The sequence below is a fragment of the Phocoena phocoena genome, chromosome 15 (assembly GCF_963924675.1).
Source record: "Phocoena phocoena chromosome 15, mPhoPho1.1, whole genome shotgun sequence".
Taxonomy (NCBI): Eukaryota; Metazoa; Chordata; class Mammalia; order Artiodactyla; family Phocoenidae; genus Phocoena; species Phocoena phocoena.
In genome coordinates, this window is record NC_089233.1 from 1,583,374 (window position 1) to 1,591,303 (window position 7,930).

The following is a 7,930-nucleotide window of genomic DNA, read 5'->3' on the forward strand; positions in this document are numbered from 1 at the left end:
GAATAACCCAAAGGAGGTAGGAGATGGGGAAGGGAGGAATGGAAAACAGAGGGACAAACAGAAAATAACAAAATCATGGACTTAACCCAACCATGTCAAAAATTACATTAAATATAAATCGTCCAACAATATCAATTAAAAGACAAAGTTCATTACACTGGATAAAAAACAGACAACAACAAAACATAAGACCCAACCATGTTCTGTCTAAAAAAACCTCACTCTAAATATAAAGACATAGGTAGATTAGACGTAAAAAGGTGGAAAAAATATATACCATGCAAACACTAATCAAAAGAAAGGTGGTTGGGCTTCCCTGGTGGCCCGGCGGTTGGGAGTCCGTCTGCCGATGCAGGGGATGCGGGTTTGTGCCCGGGTCCGGGAGGATCCCACATTGCCTTGGAGCGGCTGGGCCCGTGAGCCATGGCCGCTGAGCCTGCGTGTCCGGAGCCTGTGCTCCACAATGGGAGAGGCCACAACAGTGAGAAGCCCGGGTACCAAAAAAAAAAAAAAAAGGAAAAAAAGAAAGCTCGTGTGGCCATATTAACTTCAGACAAATTAGACTTCAGAACAAGGAAGATTACTGGGAATAAAGGAGAACATTACATAATTGTAATGGGGTAAATACACCAAAAAATGACACATTACATATAGCAAAACAGTTTGTATGACCACATATATATCACTATGCACGAAAAAGACATAAAACTCCTAAATGTGTAAGCACCTAACAACAGATTTTCAAAATACATGAAGCAAAACCTGATAGAATTGAAAGGAAAAATAGACATTCTATTGGGGAGTGGGGGAGGGGGAAGAAGGATAGGAGAGAACAGAGAGAAATAATAAAAACAAAACAAGTATGTGAAATAGTATGTCAATGGTGGTGGGCGCTAAGCAGGACTCATGATCTGTGGGTATGGGTGTGGCATATGTGCCATTCTGTAGAGTGGTCAGGGAAGGCCTTGCTGAGCAGAGGATGTGAACAAAGTCCTAGAAATAATGAGAGCTGATCCACGGGTATCTCTGCTGGAGGAGCGACCCAGTCTGGTGCAAAAGCCTGCAGGTGAGAATGTCCTTGGGAAGCCAGGACAGCTGAGCCCAGGTAGCAATGGGAGCCCTGTAGGAGGGGAGGGCAGCAAGCATGCAGGGCATTGGAGGGCACTGCAGGCCACTGGGAGGATTCCGGCTATCATTTTCAGTGATGGGAAGCCATTCAACGCTTTTGAGTGGAGAAGCGACCTCATACGACTTCCGTTTTTTGTGTTTTTTAAAATTAATTAATTAATTTATTTATTGGCTGTGTTGGGTCTTTGATGTTGCACACGGGCTTTCTCTAGTTGCGGTGAGTGGGGGCTACTCTTCATTGCAGTGCGCGGGCTTCTCATCGTGGTGGCTTCTCTTGTTGCGCAGCACGGGCTCTAGGCACGTGGGCTTCAATAGTTGTGGCACGCAGGCTCAGCAGTTGTGGCTCACAGGCTCTAGAGCACAGGCTCAGTAGTTGTGGCACACGGGCTTAGTTGTTCCGTGGCATGTGGGATCTTCCCAGACCAGGGCTTGAACCTGTGTTACCTGAATTGGCAGGCGGGTTCTTAAGCACTGCGCCACCAGGGAAGCCCTGGAGTTTTTAATTTTACGTCCAACTTGCCAATGTTTTTTCAAAGATTGTGCTTTTGGTGTTGCACTTAAAAACTCATTGCCAATAAGTCAGACAAAGACAAATACTAGATGTTATCACTTATACGTGGAATCTAAAAAAATAAAACAAAGGAATGAATATCACAAAATGGAAGCCGACTCACAGATATAGAGAACAAACTAGTAGTTACCAGTGGAGAGAGGGAAGAGGGAAGGGGCAAGACAGGGGTAGGGGGTTAAGAGATTCAAACTACTATGTATAAAATAAATAAGCTACAAGGATATATTGTACTAAACAGGGAAAATAGCCAGTATTTTATAAAAACTATAAATGAAGTATCCTCTTTAAAAATTGTGAATCACTATGTTGTACAGCTGAAACTAATGTAATAATGTAAATCAACTATACCTCAAAATAAAACAAAACAAACAAAAAAATCTCAGTGTCAAACATGAGATCACCTAGATTTCCTCCTATGTTACCTCCTAGTTTTTTGTTTTACATTTAGGTGGATGATCCATTTTGAGTCAATTTCGTTTCAATTGAAGGACAATGTCTTGACTTATTAGTCAATTTCGTTTCAATTGAAGGTCGAGTTTTATTGCACATGGAATGCCTAATTGTTCCAACATCCTTTGTTGAAAAGTCTATCCTTTCCTCACTGAATTTCCTTTGCTCTTTGGTCAAAGATCAGTGGAATGTATTTGTGCGGATTGATTTCTGGGCTCTCTATTCTGTTCCCTTGACCTAGTTTGTCTGTTCTTTCACCAATATCTCACTGTCTTGATTACTATAGCTGTATAGTCTTTTTTTTTAATAGCTTTATTTTATTTATTTTTTTTGGCTGCGTTGGGTCTTTGTTGCCGCGCACGGGCTTTCTCTAGTTGTGGTGAGCGGGGGCTACTCTTCGTCGCAGTGCATGGGCTTCTCATTGCAGTGGCTTCTCTTGTTGTGGAGCATGGGCTCCACGTGCGTGGGCTTCAGTACTTGTGGCACGTGGGTTCAGCAGCTGTGGCTCATGGGCTCTAGAGCGCAGGCTCAGTAGTTGTGGCACACGGGCTTAGTTGCCCCATGGCATGTGGGATCTTCCCAGACCAGGGATTGAACCCATGTCCCCTGCATTGGCAGGCGGATTCTCAACCACTGCGCCACCAGGGAAACCCCAATAGCTGTATAGTAAGTCTTAAAGTGAGGTAGCACCATCCTCTGACATCGTTCTTCAGTACTGTGCTGGCTATTATGTGTCTTTTCTGTCTATATAAAATTCATTAAAAACTTGTTGATATCTACAAAATGATTTGCTGGCATTTTGATTGGGATTGCACTGAATCTTAAGATCTTTGTAGGAAGAACTGACATCTTAACAATATTTAGAAACATGAAATATCTATCCATAAAGACGAAATATCTTCATTTGTTTAGATCTTTTTTCCATCTGTTTTGCAGTTTTCCTCATAGAGATCCTGTATTTTGTTACATTTATACCTAAGTATTTCCCTTTCCCTCTCTCTCTCTTTTATCTCTATTGTGCTTTTTTTTTTTTTTTTTTTTTTTTTTTTTTTTGGTGGTACGTGGGCCTCTCACTGTTGTGGCTTCTCCAGTTGCAGAGCACAGGCTCCGGACACGCAGGCCCAGCAGCCACAGCTCACGGGCCCAGCAGCTCTGCGGCATGTGGGATCCTCCCGGACCTGGACACGAACCCGCGTCCGCTGCATCGGCAGGTGGACTCTCAACCACCGCGCCACCAGGGAAGCCCTCTATCGTGCTTTTAATTTCAAATTCCAATGTTCACTGTTGGTATATAGGGAGTCAAAGGACTTTTATATATAAAAATTGTATCCTGCAACCCTGCTATAATTACTTACTAGTTCCAGGAGTTTTTGTTGTTGTTGTTGCTGTTGATTCTTTGGGGATTTTCCTCATAGACAATTATGTCATCTGCAAGCAACAATTTTATTTCTTCCTTCCCAGCCTGTATAGCTTTTATCTCCTTTTCTTGCCTCATTATTAGCTAGGACTTCCAGTACAATGTTGATCAGAAGTGGTTAGAATGGGCATCCTTCCTTGTTCATGATTTAGGCGGAAAGCACCTAGTTTCTCTCTGTGAAGTGTGATGTTAGCTGCAGGTGTTTTGTAGATGCTCTTTATCAAGTTGAGGAAGTTTTCCTGTTTTTTTTTTTGGCCACTCTGCATGGCTTGTGGGATCTTAGTTACCAGACCAGGGATTGAACCTGCACCCCCTGCAGTGAAAGTGCAGTGTTGTAACCACTGGACTGTCAGGGAATTCCCAGTTTTGTTTTGTTTTTTAATTGAAAGATATTGGAGGACTTCCCTGGTGGTGCAGTGGTTGAGAATACGCCTGCCAATGCAGGGGACACAGGTTCAATCCCTGGTCTGGGAAGATCCCACGTGCCGTGGAGCAACTAAGCCCGTGAGCCACAACTACTGAGCCTACATGCTGCCACTGAAGCTCGCACACCTAGAGCCCATGCTCCACAACAACAGAATCCACCACAAGGAGAAGCCCTTGTTGGACTTCCCTGGTGGTGCAGTGGTTAAGAATCCGCCTGCCAATGCAGGGGACACGGTTTCAAGCCCTGGTCTGGGAAGATCCCACATGCTGCGGAGCAACTAAGCCCGTGTGCCACAGCTACTGAGCCTGCGCTCTAGAGCCCACGAGCCACAACTACTGAGCCTCTATGCCACAACTACTGAAGCCTGTGCGCCTAGAGCCCATGCTCTGCAACAAGAGAAGCCACCACTATGAGAAGCCCGCACACTGCAACGAAGAGTAGCCCCTGCTCGCCACAACTAGAGAAAGCCCACGCACAGCAACACAGCCAAAAATTTTTTTTAAAAATGAATTTTTTCATTTGCTTTTTTCTGCATCTATTGATATATGATTTTTCTTCTTTAGTCAGCTGATGTGGATTTCAGTAATTGATTTTCAAATGTTGAAGCAGGCTGCACACCTGGAATAAACCCTCCTTGGTTACGCTACATAATCTTTTTATGCATTACTGCCTTCAATTTGCTCACATTTTGTCGAGGATTTTTGCATCTATATTCACGAGATGTTGACCCATGGTTCTCCTTTCTCATAATACGCTTACCAGGTTTTTGTATCAGGGAAATGCTGGCCTCATAGAAGGAGTTAGGCAGTGTTCCCTCTGCTTCTATTTTCTGGAAGAGACTGTAGCAAATCGGCATCATTTTTTTTTTTTTTACAGTTTTTATTTATTTATTTATTTTTGGCTACATTGGGTTTTCGTTGCTGCGTGTGGGCTTTCTCTAGTTGTGGCGAGCAGGGGCTGCTCTTTATTGCAGTGTGCAGGATTCTCATTGCGGTGGCTTCTCTTGTAGTGGAGCACAGGCTCTAGGTGCACTGGCTTAGTAGTTGTGGCATGCGGGTTCAGTAGTTGTGGCTCGTGGGCTCTAGAGAGCAGGCTCAGTACTTGTGGCACACAGGCTTAGTTGCTCCACGGCATGAGGGATCTTCCCAGACCAGGGCTCGAACCCATGTCCCCTGCATCGGCGGGCAGATTCTTAACCACTGCTCCACCAGGGAAGTCCCCAGCATCATTTCTTTCTTAACTGTTTGACAGAATTCACCAGTGAAACCATCAGTGCCTGGTGCTTTCTCTTTTGAAGGATGACTAATTAGTGATTCCATTACTTCAATAGCTACAGGCCTATTCAGATTATCTATTTCTCCTTGTGTGTCTTTTGTTAGTGTTTTTGAACAATTGATCCAATTCATCTTAGTTATCAAATTTGTGGGCACAGAGCTGTTCATAATATTCCTTTGTTATCCTTTTAATACCTATAGGATCAGTACTGATGACCCTTACTTCATTTCTGAGATTAGTAGTTTGTGTCTTCTCTCTTTCTTTTTCTTGGCTATCAAGGCTAGAGGTTTATCAATTTTATTGATCTTATTAAAGAACCAGATTTCATTTTCACTGATTTGCTCTACTGATTTCCCCCCTTTTAGGGGACACAATGCCATGCACACACTAATCAAAAGAAATCCGGAAGTTAGCCAAATTAGTATCAGACGTAGTAGACTCCAGAGCCAGGGATATTATCAGGAATAAAAAGAAATATTTAAAATGGCAACGGGGCCAATTCATCAAAAAGACAAAGCAAAGCTAAAGGTACACGTACCTAATACAGAACTTCAAAGTACATGAAACAAGTGATAAAACGGAAAGGAGAAATTGTCAAATCCATCATTAGAGCTGGAAGTTTCCAACATTTCTCTCTCAGCAATTGATAGAACACAGGAACAGAAAATCAGAAAGGTTTTAGAAGATTAGAGCAATGCCATCAACCCACTGGACCTCAGTGACATTTCCTGAACACTTCACCCACAGCAGCAGTTCAAGAACATGCACCAAGGGAGTCCACATTCTCGGCAACAAATCTCAATAAATTTTAAAAAGCACAGAAATCACACAAAGTATGTTCTCTGGGGAATTTCCTGGTGATCCAGTGGTTAGGACTCTGCACTCTCACTGCAGAGGGCCCAGATTCTATCCCTGGTTGCAGAACTAAGATCCTATAAGCGGTGTGGCCAAAAAAAACACAAAAAAACAAACCAAAAAAAACAAAGTATGTTCTCTGCTCACAACATAATTAAACCTGAAACTAATTTTGGAAACATATCTGGAAAATCCTCAAATATTTGTCAATTAAGACCACATTTCCAAATAAACTATAGGTCTGAGAAGAAATCATAATGGAAATGAAAACATTTTCAACAGAAAACATATTATAATTTGTGGGATGTAACTAACGTAGTGCTTAGAGGGAAAATTATAGCCTTAAATTCAGATGCTGTCATCCTTGTCCCTCCATTACACAGTTCCCTACCAACCTCTCACCAATGATTTCAGGATCATTGCTTAGAAGCTTACTTCATAAGGTTTGGAAAATGTTGCTTCTCTAATTTTATTGACCCTTCTGCATGTACTGGCTAGAATTCTTTTTATAAATAAGTGCTTTCCCTCATCAACTATTTGGTTACCTTGAAATGTAAGGGTAAAATAAGAAAGGCAAGACTAATTGTTTTGCTTGAGTCTTTTATCTATTTTCAGAATGAGACAATGCCCCAGCAATATTCACCTGTGATCAACAGGATTTCCAAAAATAGCATTATGAAGAAATGAATTTAAACACATCGATCATATACAGCTTTTTATTCCTTTTGAGGCTCAAACTGTTCCAGTAGGGGGCCTCTTGAAGTTCTCCCCACCCCAAACAACTTATCATAAAAATTTGCCAACATACAGAAATGCTGCAAAGAATTTTCCAGTGAACAGTTATAAACCTACCACCTAGATTTCACAGTCAACGTTTTTCTCTGACCAACACCACCAATACTACTTACTTTCATCAAACTCTTTTCAGTCTAATGTGTATCCTTCTAGGTCTTTTTCTATGTATTTCACATATTTCCTTAATGTATTAGTCAGCTCCAGCTGCCATAACAAAATACCACAGACTGGGAGGCTTAAAACAACACACATTTATTTCTCACAGTTCTGGAGGCCAGAAGTCCAAGATCAAGGTGTTGGCAGGTTTGGTTTCTCCTGAGGCCTCTCTCAAGACATGGGCCGGGGCTACAGCCACCTAAAGACTGGGACTGGAGGACCTGTTTCCATTTCAGATGTCTGGCAACTTGGTGCTGTTGGCCAGGAACCTCAGTTCCTCCACACAGGGGGCCCCTCCACAAGCTTGAGCGTCCTCAGGACACGGTGGCTAGCTTCTTTCAGAGCCAGTGATCCGAGACAGAGAGCCAGGTGGAAGCTTACTGTTTCTCGGACCTACACTTGGAAGTCACATAGCATCACTTCTGCCACATCCTGTTCGTTAGAAATGAGTGATCAAGTGCACCCCCTCTTATGGGGGGCAGGGTATGGCTTCCCTTTTGAAAGGAGTGTTGAAGGATTTATGAACCTATCCCAAAGGTACTTTTACCCTCACTTCTGTGATGTTTTGATTCTTGAAAGTTGTTCCCACCACACTGTATGTAATTCTAAGACACTAAGAATCATAATTCCTTCTGCACCACTGCATCCCTCCCCACACAAGAGCCTCTTACTCTGGCCCTGACATACTCTGAACTTTAATCACAGCACTCCTCAGACTTTGGAGGGTGGAAGAACCGTTGATGGTCTTGGTGCTCTCGCCAGAACACTTATGAGACGTAATTTGAAAATATACATTGAGCATTTTTTGCATCGTGAGCACATTCATAATTTTACCTGCAGAACAGGATATGACAAG